Here is a 16388-nt window from a genome sequence, read left to right as displayed (position 1 = left end):
TCCCTTATTGATACTGAATACATTCACGTTGCTCTGACTAGTCCTTAAGTTCTTTTCTAAATGTAGTTTCAGGATCCTTTGTGGAGATCCTCCAGTGACAACACTGTGTTATATCTCGAACTCAAGACCATCCTCCTGTCTCAGGCTCCTGAGTGAAGGAATTACAATAGAGTAGCTCTGTGTCTGTCTTTCAGTCAGGATGTTCTTAATGCTAATCAAATCGAGGAGTGGCGAGAGTCGCCTGGAACCCTGCCAGCCCGGAGTTCTGTGTCTCGTTACACTTATAAACCACTTATGAATCTTGTTTGCACCCTCATAGTATCGCAAGCTGCAAGGGAGTTGAAAATGTGTTCTTTCTGATTGCAAACACTCATGACCTCTAAGTCACAGATTAGTTTTGTCATGGTGTGATCCCCAGACACGCAGCATCTGTGTCACCTGGGAACCTGTGAAAAATCATATTTTTCAGCCACACCCCCAGTCTACGGTCCTACAAGTTTTGGAGGAGAAGCCTACAAACCTGTGTTCTAACAACCAGTCAGATGATTCAAAACACACACTCAAGTCTTAGAATTGTTCAGCTAGACCACTGCAACCTAAAGCAATCCAATGGTAAGCACTGATTTGACTAGATGCAAGTTTTATTCTGTTTCAAGTGAGCAAGTTCCCCTTTTACACATAGCTATGGTGTTGGAAAGCTTGTCGCAATTGCCTTTGGAATAAGTAACTTTGGTAATCACTATGTGTTTCAGATAGTGAGATTTTTGTAACGATTTCTTTGAATAGGCAAAACTAATAAAAGTAAGGAGTAACTTTGAAGGAATACACTTCCAATGAATTCCCCAAACCCAGTGACCTGAATTGCATGTTGTTTTGATGTCTCTTCAGCTGTCTCTGTGAAGAGGAAGAATCTGTGTTAAATGATCTCAACAAGTGCCCAGAATACTTAGCCGAGACATATGAGTGCACTTGAATATTGGAACGATACTTGCTTTTTTATGCCTGTTTTCAGTCAAACCAATTTCACAGAAAGTTCTCTAGGAAAAGCATGGAAGGGTATCAGTAGCCAGAAAAATATCCCCCCTACATGAACTGCTTTAGTGTGGGAAGTTAAAAGATATAGACAAAGGACCACCTCCCTCATGAGGTTGTGTCATCTTGTCCTGTGATTCGTGCAAACCATTGACGGTATTGATAGACTCACATCACTGTGAGTGCACAGAAGAAATATAGCATCCATACCAGATACCTCTCTGAAGAGGTTTTTGGTCGTTATTGCTGTTGGTTTTCTCAATGTTTTGTTTCTGTCATGGTGGGGACCAAAGCTGGGACCTCAAAACTGCTAGGCAAGAACTTGACCAATGAACCCCATCCCCAGCCCAAGAGCCTTTCTACCCAGTTTAAGCATGGAAATGAGCCACGCGCCGTATTTCCCTCCAGAATTCTGCTCTACTTCGTGGATCTGTGATGCTGAAGCATGATTACTAATCAAAGTGATTCTGTCTGGGAATAACGAAAACACAGACAGGGACAAGTAACAGTGCTGCCCCTGCCAAGGTAGTGCCTGACAAAGGCACGGGCAGAGCACTTGGGTAGGTAAGCTCTGCCAACTGCTGTGCTGCAGTGCCAATACCAGGGAGGACTGGATTTGACTGCGATTTCCAAAAATCGGTGCAATCCAGAGTTTCATCAGCCCTGGCTAATAGCCCTTGGCAGCTTTGGGTGGATGGCGTTCTCCACCTGCCCAGCTGGGTACCATGCCCTAAGCACCCACATTTGATGCACATTCATGATTTCTTGGTTGTTCCAGTTATCACCCCCATCTGTGTGAGTGGCAGGGTGCCCATGCCAGAATAGACTAGTAATCTAAAAGTTGCTCTTAACCATTTTTTTTTGAGTAGTACATCTCTTTGAACATATGATGTAAGTTGCAGACCTCCTCCTCAGAAAAGTACACATGCACACATATCCATATGTACATATGAATGTGTACATTATTTCATATATTTATGTATAAAGTCCTACACAATTTCCCACCTTCCCACATTCTAAGAGACCCACATGTCAGTTATGATCATCAGGTTAAAAACGTGTCCTGAGATGTTAAAAGTAGGCAAAGTCCACTTTTAAATTTCAAACAGCTAGGGGAACTCTGGAGAGCCACTGAGTTATTTGAGGACAAGGTGAAAGTAGTGCTGGGCAGACACAAGCTAAGAGCTGCTGTCGCTAAGAAGCTCGCAGTCTCAACAGGGTGGCCTCACAGAGAAGCAAAACAGAGCAGGACATGTAGGGTTGGAAGCAGGGTTCAAATTTCCAGAGGAGGGAAGTGTGACTTAGTGAACACATGAAGGCAGGAGAACCTATCCATACCCTGTGGTGTGATCAAGAGTATAGTAGGTAGAAAGACAGAAGAGAAGAGAATGGCACAGTCGAATTATGACGGGCCGCAGATCCAAAGCTATATCTAAAGAAGAGCCATTAGACAAGGGCGATTACCTACTCTAAACTGGAAAAGATTGTTATTGAAGGTATCATTGTTAAAATGAAGAGAGGCAGTATGTTTGGAAAGATTTCAATATTCTAAATTGAACCTGGTTTTTGGTGGCTGCTTGCTCTGCGTGTTTTGACCACATTAAATAAATACCAGCTCAAGATTGTTACATTTTAATAAATGTCAAAGGGAAATATATTCTGGTAGATGTTCATACGAATTTAGATTCCCTGGACACTAAGCAAGTTAAAATCTATTTGAGATGGAAAGAATGAAAATCAACTGAAAAGAGAAAAGAATCCTGACACTCTCTAGGCTGGAAGAACAGACAGACAGACAGACAGACAGACAGACAGACAGACAGAACAAGCTGCGAATGAAGCCTCACCATTGCTGCTGAGGGCAGTTAAACTATACCATAATAAAGCCCTCTGATGAGAACTGATTTGTTACCATGGAAGCCTTGGGCTGCTGGCTTCCGTCAGTTGTTACTTCTGATATACAATTGCACAGTCATCTTTACTTCCTGTCACCACTCAAAACCTGATCAATTCCTTCCTTCTAACCCCACTTCCAAATGACAATCACTCCCAAAGTGACCTGTGCTCCCTCAGATTCAGCTACAGATTTCCCAATGAAAGTCCACCTTACAAGCCTGCAGTCCCTCATCCGGCTGGCCCAGGAGTGCCTCACCTCCCCGGGAGACAGTAACTCTGACAGTGTGCAGCGATGAGCCTCTTTCAGCTGATTAGGTCCTAACAGACCATTTAACAATGAAAACTCTCCATTGTCACAGCTCAAAGCCAACACTCCTCAGGACATAGTCTCCTTTCTGTGTCAATGGCCCAGTAAAGTAGCCGCCAGTCCCAGTAATGAGACTTGCAGTTTACACGGGGACTCTTCTTCCAAGGTGGGATGAACTGACACTGTGAGACGGTCACCCTGTTCCCTCGTCCTTTGAAGAAATGTGGACCAAAGTAGATGGCAAAGAGGAGACCATCTTGTCTGAGTGCTGGTGGCTGAACTCAGGGTTTTGTGCACTCTAAGCAAGAGCATTGCTGTGGAGTTACATCGGCAGCCCTTGACTTTCTGGAGATGTTTTGGCTATGTAGCCCAGGCTGGCCTCAAATTCTTGATTCTCTGCAAAGGAAATTGAATAAAGCAGAAAGGGTAAGCCCCAGAATGCAGCAGGGCCTCTGTGTGAATAAAAATGTTCCTGGAAAGGAGAGATTGAAACATTTGCTTAAAGGTTTTACAAGGTGGGGCAGAGAAAAAGATTTGTAGGAATGTCTTAAAAGATGAGGGGAGAAATTTTTTAATTTCTCATTATACACAAAGTTTTAGTGTTTGATAGAAAGGACTAAAATTTAATGATTTTTGCAACCAATACCTTAAAAGTATCCATTTCCTGTTTCTTCTAAACCTTTTAATGGAGCATGCCCAGAGACACCTCATAACATCTTCCTGTGTGCCATCTTTATGATGCCAATGAAACGTGTCTACACACAATCTTGTTCAGCATCTTGACCTCTGAACATGTGCCTGATGTTTCTGAGCTGAGCATGCCCAGAAATAGTCTTCCATCTTTCCTTCTTGACTATGACTTTAAACTGATGGAGGTGGTTCTTGTATCTTATCTGTTGCTTTCATTGGTTAACTAATAAAGAAAACTGCCTTAGCCCATTTGATAGGCCAACCCTTAGGTGGGTGGAGTAAACAGAAGAGAATGCTGGGAGAAAGAAGCTGAGTCAGGAGTCGCCATGATTCTCCCACTCCAGACAGACGCAGGTTAAGATCTTTCCTGGTAAGCCAGCTCGTGGTACTACACAGAATATTAGAAATGGGTTAGATCAATATGTAAGAGCTAGCCAATAAGAGGCTGGAACTAATGGGCCAGGCAGTGATTAAAAGAATACAGTTTCCGTGTAATTATTTTGGGGCATAAGCTAAGCCATGCGGGCGGCCGGGTGCCGGGGACGCAGCCCTGCCACTCACATTACAACAGAGTGGCACCCAACGTGCTAATGAACTCCACGTAAAACCTGAGAGGGCTTAAAAAGGAGAGAGAGAGAATTCAAGACAGTTTTTTGCTGTTTCTGGGTTGCATACCGCAAAGAAATTGTCTTGACTCAGCAACAGGAAAAAACTGGCTGTTTTAAAATGCCGGCTCTCTGGGCTGTGCCGCCATTGCGATCTCTGTCTGGCTCCTGCGGGAGACAGAGTCTTTGAATAGAGCATTTGGAGTAAAGTGCTACGGCTTGCTTGATGGCAATGTGGACTGCTGTGTGCCTGGAACTGTGTGTGACTCAGGGGCACCAAATGGTTCTGATGCAGGAGCAGCTCAGCTCCGCCGTGCAGAACTCTGCTGGTCTCAGGCAGGAACTACCGTAATTACCATAATAACAGCGCAGTTAAGGTTTAGACTGGGCAGGACACAGGCAGTACCATAATACCTCTAAATGGTGCAACTTAGGTTTTTAAGAACTGCTTAATATTTTATCATTTGATGTGGCATCTCTTGGGTATATTCCCAATAGTGGTATTACTGGATCTTGGGGTAGGTTGATCCCAAATTTCCTGAGAAATCGCCACACTGCTTTCCAAAGTGGTTGCACAAGTTTGCATTCCCACCAGCAATGAATGAGTGTGCCTCTTTCTCCACAACCTCTCCAGCAAAGGCTATCATTGGTGTTTTTGATTTTAGCCATTCTGACAGGTGTAAGATGGTATCTCAAAGTTGTTTTAATTTGCATTTCCCTTATCGCTAAGGAGGTTGAGCATGACCTTAGGTGTCTTTTGGCTATTTGAATTTCTTCTGTTGAGAATTCTCTGTTCAGATCAGTGCCCCATTTTTTTATTGGGTTCATTAGCATTTTAAAGTTTAGTTTCTTGAGTTCTTTATATATTTTGGTGATCAGACCTTTGTCTGTTGCAGGGTTGGTGAAGATCTTCTCCCAGTCAGTGGGTTGCCTTTTTGTCTTAGTGACAGTGTCCTTTGCTTTACAGAAGCTACTCAGTTTCAGGAGGTCCCATTTATTCAATGTTGCCCTTAATGTCTGTGCTGCTGGGGATAAACGTAGGAAGTGATCTCCTGTACCCATATGTTGTAGAGTACTTCCAACTTTTTCTTCTATCAGGTTCAGTGTGTTCAGACTAATATTGAGGTCTTTAATCCATTTGGACTTGAGTTTTGTGCATGGTGATAGATATGGATCTATTTTCATTCTTCTACACGTTGACAACCAGTTCTGCCAGCACCATTTGTTGAAGATGCTCTCTTTTTTCCATTGAATACTTTTAGCTCCTTTATCAAAAATTAGGTGTTCATAAGTTTGTGGGTTAAAATCAGGGTCTTCTACTCGGTTCCATTGATCGACTTCTCTGTTTTTATGCCAATACCAAGCTGTTTTCAATACTGAGGCTCTGTAATAGAGTTTGAGGTCAGGGATGGTAATGCCTCCAGACGATCCTTTATTATATAAGATTGTTTTGGCTATCCTGGGTTTTTTGTTTCTCCATATAAAGTTGATTATTGTCCTCTCAAGATCTGTGAAGAATTTTGATGGGATTTTAATGGGGATTGCATTGAATCTATAAATTGCCCTTGGTAGAATTGCCATTTTTACTATGTTGATCCTCCCTATCCAAGAGCAAGGGAGATCCTTCCATTTTCTGGTATCCTCCTCAATTTCTTTCTTCATTGACTTAAAGTTCTTGTCAAATAGATCCTTTACTTTCCTTGCCACATCAAATGACAAAAGTATCTGTTCAACTATGTTCATAGCAGCATTGTTTGTAATAGCCAAAACCTGGAAACAACCTAGATGCCCTTCAATGGAGGAATGGATGAAGAAATTGTGGAATATATACATATTAGAGTACTACTCAGCAGTAAAAAACAATGACTTCTCGAATTTTGCGTGCAAATGGATGGAAATAGAAAACACTATCCTGAGTGAGGTATCCCAGACCCAAAAAGAGGAACATGGGATGTACTCACTCATAATCGGTTTCTAGCCATAAGTAAAAGACATTAAGCATATAATGTGTGATCCTATAGAAGTTAAATAAGAAAGTGAACCCAAAGAAAATCATATAGTCATCCGCATGGAGAGGGGGAAGTAGACAAGATTGCAGGGCAAAAACTGGGAACTTGCGGGTGAGGTGGCATGGGGCAAAGGGGAAATGGGATGAGAAATATGAGAAGGGGAGGATGGGAGGAGCTCGGGGGATTGGGATGGTTGGGATATAGGAAGGATGGATACGGGAGCAGCGAAGTATATATCCTATCTAAGGGAGCCATCTTAGGGTTGGCAAGAGACTTGACTCTAGAGGGGTTCGCAGGTGTCCAGGAATATGTCCCCAGCTGGTACCTTGGGCAACTAAGGAGAGGGAACCTGAAATGACCCTATCCTATACTGATGAATATCTTGCATATCACCTTAGAACCTTCATCTGGCGATGGATCAAGGTAGAGACAGAGTCTCAATTTGGAGCAACGGTCTGAGCTCTTAAGGTCCAAATGAGGAGCAGAAGGAGGGAGAACAAGAGCAAAAAATCAGGACCACGAGGGATGCACCCACCCACTGTGACAGTGGAACTGATTTATTAGGAGCCCACCAAGGCCAGCTGGTCTGGGACTGAATAAGCATGGGTTGATTCCGGACTCTCTGAGCATGGCGGTCAACGAAGACTGATGAGAAGCCAAGGACAATGGCACTAGGTTTCAATCCTAATACATGAACTGGCTTTGTGGGAGCTTAGCCTGTTTAGAAGCTCACCTTCCTGGACGTAGATAGAAGACCTTCGTCTTCCCGCAGGGCAGAGAATTTGGACTGCTCTTCAGTATCGAGAGGGAGGGGGAATGGTGTGGGGGGAGGAGAAGAGGAGTGGGGATAGGGGGAGGGGAGTGGGGGGAGGGGGCAATATTTGGGAGGAGGGGAGGGAAATGGGAAACGGGGAGCAGGTGGAAATTTTAATTAAAAAAAGAATAAAAAATAAAAAAAAAAAAAAAAAAAAAAAAAAAAAAGAACTGCTTAATATTTTAAAAAATGCTCCTGGATAGTAAAAAAATTACAGATTCACAATAGAACTGATTCAGACACTGTTGGATGAATGTACGTAGGCTTGAGAGAGAGAAAAATATATATATGAAGAATAAAGTTAATGTCTTAAAAAGGGTAAAGTCTTTAAAGAGACAGAGTACAGATAGTTGTAGATTAAAAGAAATAAAGAAAAATAAGCCACGTAAAAATGGAAAATTCACAGAGAGTCTGGATTCTTTGTATTATTGTGTTTTCTTTAATATTTTTGACTGTGAAGGAGCTAAGTACAGAGAGACATTTCATTATATGGGCTGCCAAGCTAAACCAGAATGGATATAAGGGTATTATGATTTCAGAATATGGGTCTAAGGATATGATGCTTTGGAGAGGGTCTTCTTTTGTTTTCACAGAGGATGAGACTCTGTGGATTGCATCTATCCCAATATGGTATGATAGACCACGCCCTCCTGAAAGGTTGCTGTGAACACCCTCAAAAAATTACTTCACTCAACTGCCAACTGAGATGACCCTGGCATACAGGTTATACCATGAAAGACCTAATTAACGACGCCCCCATTCAGCAGGAAGCAGTTTGGAGAGAAAAAACTGCGCCCATGTTCCCGAATATTGTTTATAGCTGTTCTTTTACATTTAAAGGGGGAAATGATATAGATATGAATAATTTGCATTGGTATGGATTATAAGGTCAGTTTTGTTATATGTATATGCATATTTCTAATATTGATTAAGGTATTGTGATTGTGTAGTTCATTTAAAAATGTAACGTATATAGGTTGTTAATGGATAATCATCGATAATTGTCAAGCTTTTAGTCATGTTAGTTAGATTTTCTAGATGTGCATAGATATATTTCAGCTAGATAGGCATTCTTCATATCTTTCAAAGACTGCAGAATATGGCATTTAAAATGTTTTAATAACTTAGGGCTTTTCATGACAATGAGACACGTCTGCTCCTGGCAGCACCAATCTACTTCAAGAGGATGATGGGCATCGAAGAGGCTCCTTATGGAGTTTGATAGCCATTTGGGCAAGAAACTGTTCTTGCCTGGACTGTTGCATAAACTGGACACAAAGAACCCGCAGAGAGGACTGCTGAACTTGCCTAAAGGTGAGATGGTCTTTCGGAGTTCCTGACCTATAAGAGTCTATGAGACATTCTGCAGGACACAGCAGAAAGTGAGTGAACTGCTTTAGAATTCCCTGCTTCATGGAAATGTCTGCTGGATACTATGGGCCTGAAGGCCAAAGATGGATGCCCCAACAGTACAGAGGAACTTTGGGTGACTGTACAAACAGCGAGATGTCTCTGTCATTTCTAGAGTTTTGGATTTCTTGTTTACTTAGGTAATATTATATCCTTCTGGAGTCTTTGATGGAGTTAAAGAATGGTTAGTTATAGTTATAGTTTTCCTTAGTTATGATAAAGGATAAAATAGATACAAATATTGTAACTGTAATTCTTGCTTGATAACTGTTTTGCTATATGTAATCTTACTATGTTAAAGTGAAAGCCTTTCTTTTTTGTTTAAACAGAAAAAGGGGAAATGATGGAGGTGGGTCTTGTATCTTATCTGTTGCTTTCATTGGTTAACTAATAAAGAAAACTGCCTTAGCCCATTTGATAGGCCAACCCTTAGGTGGGTGGAGTAAACAGAAGAGAATGCTGGGAGAAAGAAGCTGAATCAGGAGTCGCCATGATTCTCCCACTCCAGACAGACGCAGGTTAAGATCTTTCCTGGTAAGCCAGCTCGTGGTACTACACAGAATATTAGAAATGGGTTAGATCAATATGTAAGAGCTAGCCAATAAGAGGCTGGAACTAATGGGCCAGGCAGTGATTAAAAGAATACAGTTTCCGTGTAATTATTTTGGGGCATAAGCTAAGCCATGAGGGCGGCCGGGTGCCGGGGACGCAGCCCTGCCGCTCACATTACAACATTAAACTGAGCATGCTTAGGAAAGTGCCTGCACTCAGAGTCCTTTCCCACATGATTATGTATGAACTCACCAGGTTCCATCTCTTGGTCACTCTAGTTTGGGCTTTATCCTCACCAAGATGTAAACCCATTTGATTTGATAACAGCTTAAGTTAATGCACAAAACAAAACAAAAATCTCAATAAGCTCTTGACTTTATGAATGTCCTGTTTGTTTAAAACCTTTTTTTCCTTTTTAAATATGTGTGTCCCCATTGATAACTTAAGCAAAGAAACTTGTCACGTCTTGCTTCTGAGAAGTAAGGCAAAAGTAGCTATGAACATTTTACCCTTTGCCATTTCTGTAGATGGAATATAAAGATTAAATGACTTAGAAGAAGAAGAGCAGAGAGAGGAGAAGAAGATAAGTTGCCAATGTGTTATCTGCAGAGGTTTAGCTAAAAAGCCAATGGCTGTATGTCTGTCCTTGCCCACCGCCACACCTACAAACAGGAAAATGTCAAGTGACTAGAACCCACAGGATGGGGCCTCAGCATTCTATAGAGAGATAGAACTAGTTTTGGATCTCGAGCCTTTCGTTGCAACCATTCAGCTCTAACATTGCACTGAAAAGAAGCCTTAGACAATGCAAATGAGCAAGAAGGCTGTGTATCAATACAATTATAATTTGAACCACGGGTTCAGGCTTTATCTGGCCTGTTACATCGGTGACTATAAATCCTTGCCTTTGAGAAAATGGGGGGGGCATTCAAAACAAGAATCAGAATGGCAACCAGACAGTTGGAGATGGGTTTGAGTCTGGTGTTTACTTACTGCAGACTCTGAAGGGTTTTAGATGTTCCGGAAGCAAGAGAAGGAATGGGGTCAAGAGAGGGGAAAACATAAAAAGGCTGACCAAGGTGCTGAGGAAAGACCATTGGATTTGGTGATGAGAATTTTCCTGAAGAACCAAGAATCCATTTGAATTACTAGATAATTCAAGAGGAAGTAGACTATTTGGAAATGGAAGCATTGATTATTGCCGCAAAAAGCTGATAATCCAAGACGGTATTTTGAATTTGTGTTTTAGGAGAAAGAAGCCTGGATTTATCTCTAGGACAAAATCCTGGGGTGGGAAAAGAAAAATTAAAATTGGGAGCAAAGACACCAATGGAATCAATAGACCCAGCAGGAAGGTTAGCTTAGCCAGAAGAAGGATCAGTCACTCAGTCAGCAGAATCAAAAGACAAAAAACAAGAGGCAGGGGGATGGTGGGGTGGGAGATGTTTGAGCAGAGAGAAGAACAGCTGAGTACTTAGATTTTAATGGTTTCTAACTTCTCCGTTAGGGTACCAGAACAAATGTGCAGTGTTTTCAAAGGGGGCGGGGAAAAAGGACCAGCACCGGGAAGAGACTGGTCGGCTAAGGAGATAGTTCATACCCGCAGGCAGCTAAGGAGACAGTTCACACCTGCAGGCGGTCAAGGAGACAGTTCACACCTGTAGGCAACTGAGGAGACAGTTCACACTTCTCAGTGTAAGTCTGTCAACTACAGGATAAATTGAGTCCTTTAAGGAAAATTAAGGTACGGGGGGGGGGGGGGACAGTAATTTCTGTTGTGTCTTAAGGCTGCAATCATTGGAGAAATAGCTTTTTAAGAGATATTCCAAATATATATGAATTCATCAGACCATTTTGGAGTTTATGGCATCCACATCTAATACCTGGAAAATTTAGGTCACTGGCATTTCCTTATTTGACATTCTACAGTGCCAGAGAAGAAAGGCTCAGACTTAGCTGGTTAAACACACATAAGCTCACAAGTGAACATGCGTGCGTACATGTGCACACACACACACACATGCCCACATGCACATACACACACACACATGCTTGTGCACACTAATTGACATGTGTGGAACAGCAAATATGCCTGAGAAAATTTGCTAGAACATGAAGGATAAAGTTATGAGGAAGAAAAGTCTGCATTAAACAGGCATCTAGAAATTAAGTAGACTCAACAGCGAAAGACCGGCTGGCTGCCCTGAAGACGCAGGTTGGGTTTATTAGTTGTCTGTGCAGCTCTGGATAGTGATATCCACAAGCTCACAGATGCATACAATATACAGCACACACTGCCTTTCTGATAGTCTTGTTCTCTGCCCTCTCCAGCAAGTGGAAACGTTCATTATAACAGAGTTACAAAAACTAACTCTAGTGTTCTTCTAGCAAGCGATATCCTGTTCACTCCTTCATCTCTCTGACATTTGTTGCTTAGGAAAAGCCTGGGGCATGTGCCTGTAAGGAGACACGTAGGCAAATAGTAGAGTATGACCTTGGGCTTAGAAAGTCCTGTGTCCAGGAGCCTTCTTGTAAAAGTATAAATCCTCAGACTCTTTCCTGGATCTGTAGTCATTTATTAATTGCTTCTGGAACGGCCAGGCTGTCATTATGAAGGCTTGTGTAGGTGCTCTGTAACTATTAAGAGTGTATTAAAATTATAGCATATGCAGGAGCAGCTGTGGAGACAGTTTCAGCGTGAAAACATACCGCACTATGACTCCCATGACCCCTCCTCCTCACAGCTGCACAAAGCGCTCCACAGGCTGCAATTTTAACTCTTTACTCACATCAGGGGTCAGTTGACCAGTAGCTACGCTTACGCAAGCCTCTTCCCTGAAAGCAGGAAGTAGAGTTAATGATACAGATGCCTGGCTGTACACTCACATTTAAAGATGAGGGCAGGCGGATCCTCTCTGGTGTTTCTAGCACAAGGAAGAGCCTTTCCCCCTCTTACTGCTCAGGCAGGTGAGCGAAGGCGCATCTGAGAGCTGGATGAGCTGCCAGGCTTGGCATAGGTCGTGTGTGCCGTGGGATGCACATTCTGACAAGCGGAGACATTTGTCTGGTCTGCTCCTGAAGTCTACCCAGAACAGATGAGACTTGACAGCCTTGGGAAGCCTTGTTTACTCCACAAAGGTGTCTTCTGCTCCACCAGGGTAGCATACTAGATAGGAAGCCCTAGATGCAGAAGGTGCTTCTAGTGATACAAGCAACTGGATGATATCTTGCAAATAGGAATGGTGACACTTTCTTAATTGCAGATGACGATATCCATTATTCTTAGAAGGAAAGTACACTATGGTAAAAGTGAAAAAATTCACACAAAAAGTTATTTTTATTCTCACATAAGTATCTGTGTGTGTGCATGTATGTGCATGTGTGTGTGTGCATGCATATGTTTATGTTGTGTGCACACACCAAAGCCAGAAGATGACATTCAACCCCCTCATACTCGAGTTATGTGTAGTTAGGATAAGCAGGTCAGCATGGGTGGTTATCTAGAAGAGCTCTAAGTGATTTGCCCTGCTGAGCCATCTCTAGACCCTGACATTTTCTTTTCACATTGTCCAACAAAATACAAATATGTATCAAATATAAATGCACACATCCATACAAGTGGAGAGACGAGGGAAATATGGCAGAATGTCAAAGCTTGGAGAACATAAAACTATTCCTGTCACTTTTCATTTTTTTCAACTATTTTGCATATTAAGTAATTTATGGAAAAAATCAGATTCCTGAGAATCCCCCAAATCCACTGAATCAGACTCTGAAAAGTAGACATTGCTATTGAACCAAAGGAACTGAGTAAATCAGAAGGGAGCAGTGTGGCTCCTTAGCAGTAGAGAAAAACTCGGTAGATCATCCAGGTAAAAGAACGAACGCAGGCGCCCAAGTGTGGTGTGGGAACAGCCCAGCAGCCGATTCTCACAGTCTGAACAAGCTTTCAGAATTCATGTGGTGCCATTTTTGCTTTGTTTTTGCTATTTTGCCTGTTGTTTGTTTGTTTTCCAGTGCTGGATTTGAGCCTAGGACTTTGCTGGGTATGGTCAGAGATTTTCAGTCACTCTTCATCTTCTGTGGTCTGGCAAAATCACCTGTGTGGCTTAAAACACGTAGACCGAGGTGCTGGCCCCGGGTCTTACTTCCAGGTCTTAAAACAGTTTCCGTATTCCAAAAGCTCAAGTCTACTAGAATTATAGTAGAGACACAGGGTTAAAAACAGTTGTCTATGAAATAAAACCCAAACTCCTCAAAAAGGCATCGTTTGTCTTCTTGAGCAAGGGAGCCAGCAACGGCCATTAAAGGTACCCCCATGAGCCAACCCAATCCCGAGGCTTCCTAGATTCAAAATGTACTTATTTTGAATTAATACAGCTGTGGGCTAGATACATTAGCAGACTTTAATTAGGAGCCCCTGGGGAACTGCAGATCACTGAATATTTGGAAATGAGGTGAGCAGGGAGAAAGGCACTAAAGTGAGACCGGAGGAAAAACGGAGATTATCGTCATTTTCGTTACAATGTTGCCATGATCTCATCGCCTTTAAGGGCAAACAGGGAAATGGGCATGGAGTCTGCTTTTGCCTGTTAGAAAACCCTGTAACGACCTACACTACAGCTCATGGTCCCAACCACGTTCCCGGGAGGACTGTTTACCAGCGTACTACGATATCATTAGCTAGGAAGATGCATCTAGAAGAGGGGGGATCCTTTGCCTGAGGAAGTGTTCACTTCCTTGGTTGAACAGGAATCCAGGACCCTTGCATTGAAGTGATTACATTATGCAAAACATGGCCACTGGAAATTCTTGTTTTCTGGCATTGGTCATGAAAGAGGTGTTTCTTTTAGTTGGTTGGCAAAAGGAAATTGTAACAATTTCCTTGGAAAGTATTAGCACAAACCCTGCCCAGGTGGGTCATTGCTGCTTGTTTGTTTGTTTTGTTTTTTACCAGAGAAGGAGGAGGACAATGGGGAAGGGGTAGGATGGAAGCCATTGTGTGGCAATCTGAGCTGAACGTCTGGGTGGGGACTGGAGGCCTGGTTTAGGAAACTAGCCTTACGGGAAGTGTCCCTAGCTCAGTGAGGTTACTCACCCTCTCACCTCCCCCAAACTCCGCAGTGCAGATCCAGCCCAGACAAGACAAACAGAAATCATGGGCTGCGCTCAAAACCATGACTCCTGTCCCCAGCACAGAAACCTGACTTTCCAGCCTGTGCAGGAAGAGGCGTGTGCAGGAGTGTTCGAAGGTTTCTCCAGGCATCTCTGACCTCTGCCCTTCCTCTCTGTTTATCTTGCGGTACAATCGCGGCCCCTGGGAAAGCTCTGAGATGCTCAGGAAAATGCAAAGCTTTCTGCCCTGAACACTCCCAACATTTGTGCACATTTCCGTGGTTTAGTTACCCCTTTTACAGTATTGTAATCAAAAACTCCATGACGCTTACGTGTGTGCACTGATATTCACAAGTCCCACACATGTAGCTACCCTGCCAAGAGTAGTTCATGAAACATAGTCATTTATACCCATTTTGTTCCTTTAAAACACTAAAATTAGGCACTATGAATTTGTGTGTATATATATATATAATATAAAACAATACATCAGAGACAGAAGTACGGCAAAGATGTACATAACACACAGGACTTCTGTTAGAGGGCTTATGAACTAGAGAGCAATGACAGCCAGATAACAAGCAGTACGGCTGTGGGTGATGCTGGTTTGGGCTGTCCAACAGCCATATTATCCTCTTTCTTCATTTCATTATTCGATTATCTTGGGCATTCCTGATCGTACTCAGCTCTTTACAAGGGGGGAAAATGGAAAAGAATTGTCTGCAGAGCTGGGGCTCAAGTCCCAGCACACTTGCAGGCTAAGACATCGCTGGACATCCTTTTGCTTCTCTGCTATAGACACTGGCCTGTGGATGATGGAACAACAACCACGGTGTCACTGAGAAGAGCTTATGAGGATTGGCAGTAACAGGCAAAAAGGAAGGAGCCCATGTCCCTAAGGGAGTGTAGAGATTCTGACTTGGCCAGGCTTCATTTTCAGTGAAATAAGTCCTGCATAGTTTAATACCTCTGGGCTGTTTTCTAGCACCAAAATCGAAAACGCATTACTATTGCTACTTTAGAAAAGGCTTGGGACCACTGAATGAACCTCAGGCTTATCGTGTGCTATAGGTACACGCATGCTTTTACGTGCAAATGGTTGCGTATAGCATAGAATTTTTATATTTACTGACATACACATACTTTTTTTCTATCTTGAAGCAGCGTAGGAAGGAACTGGAGTTTGGGAGTCATTCACCTCCTGCCACTGCCTAGCAGTGACTCCTTAGCAAGGTGACTATTGTGGGGGTCTGATTATCAGCAACTATAAAGTGGTACTGAAATCTCTACTCTGCATTTTCAAGCAGATTCAATGAAATTATATAAAAAAATCTCTCCCCATACGTGTGTGTGTGTGTGTGTGTGAGAGAGAGAGAGAGAGAGAGAGAAAGAGAGAGAGAGAGAGAGAGAGAGAGAGAGAGAACTTGGCACTGCTCTTGACACATTATATGTGTTCAGCATGGAGCATACATTAATACTCTACCTTTTGTACCTACAAACCCATTATCAAGCTCCTACCTGCTCCATACTAGACTCCTCTAGACACGGACTACGCTGGGGAAAAGATACCCTGTTCTCATGGAGCTTAGAATTCAGTTAACGATACAAACAAAAGTATAATTATGGCCCGAGATGAAGTATGATATAAAAAAACGTAGTGCCATGGAACCAGTGAACTCAAGTTTGACTGGGGTTATGGAAGGCTTCCCTCGGAAAACAGTTTGTGAGTTTGGGGGTGAGATTTTGGAGGAATCAGCACAATATGCTTTATAAAAGACTGAATGGGAAGCAAAAGCATGTATTTTCTTTCTCCTGTACTGTACACTTCAAAGGTCTGGGCTTAGGTCCAGTTAATCATATGCTTGTTTATTCATATTCTTTATGGTGGGTTCATCACAGACACACATAAATATAGGAGACTGGATGAATTAAATTCTTAAAAAAAATTTTCTTTATTT

This window comes from Chionomys nivalis, chromosome 11, assembly GCF_950005125.1.
Source record: "Chionomys nivalis chromosome 11, mChiNiv1.1, whole genome shotgun sequence".
NCBI lineage: Eukaryota > Metazoa > Chordata > Mammalia > Rodentia > Cricetidae > Chionomys > Chionomys nivalis.
Note: the sequence above shows the minus strand (reverse complement) of the source record.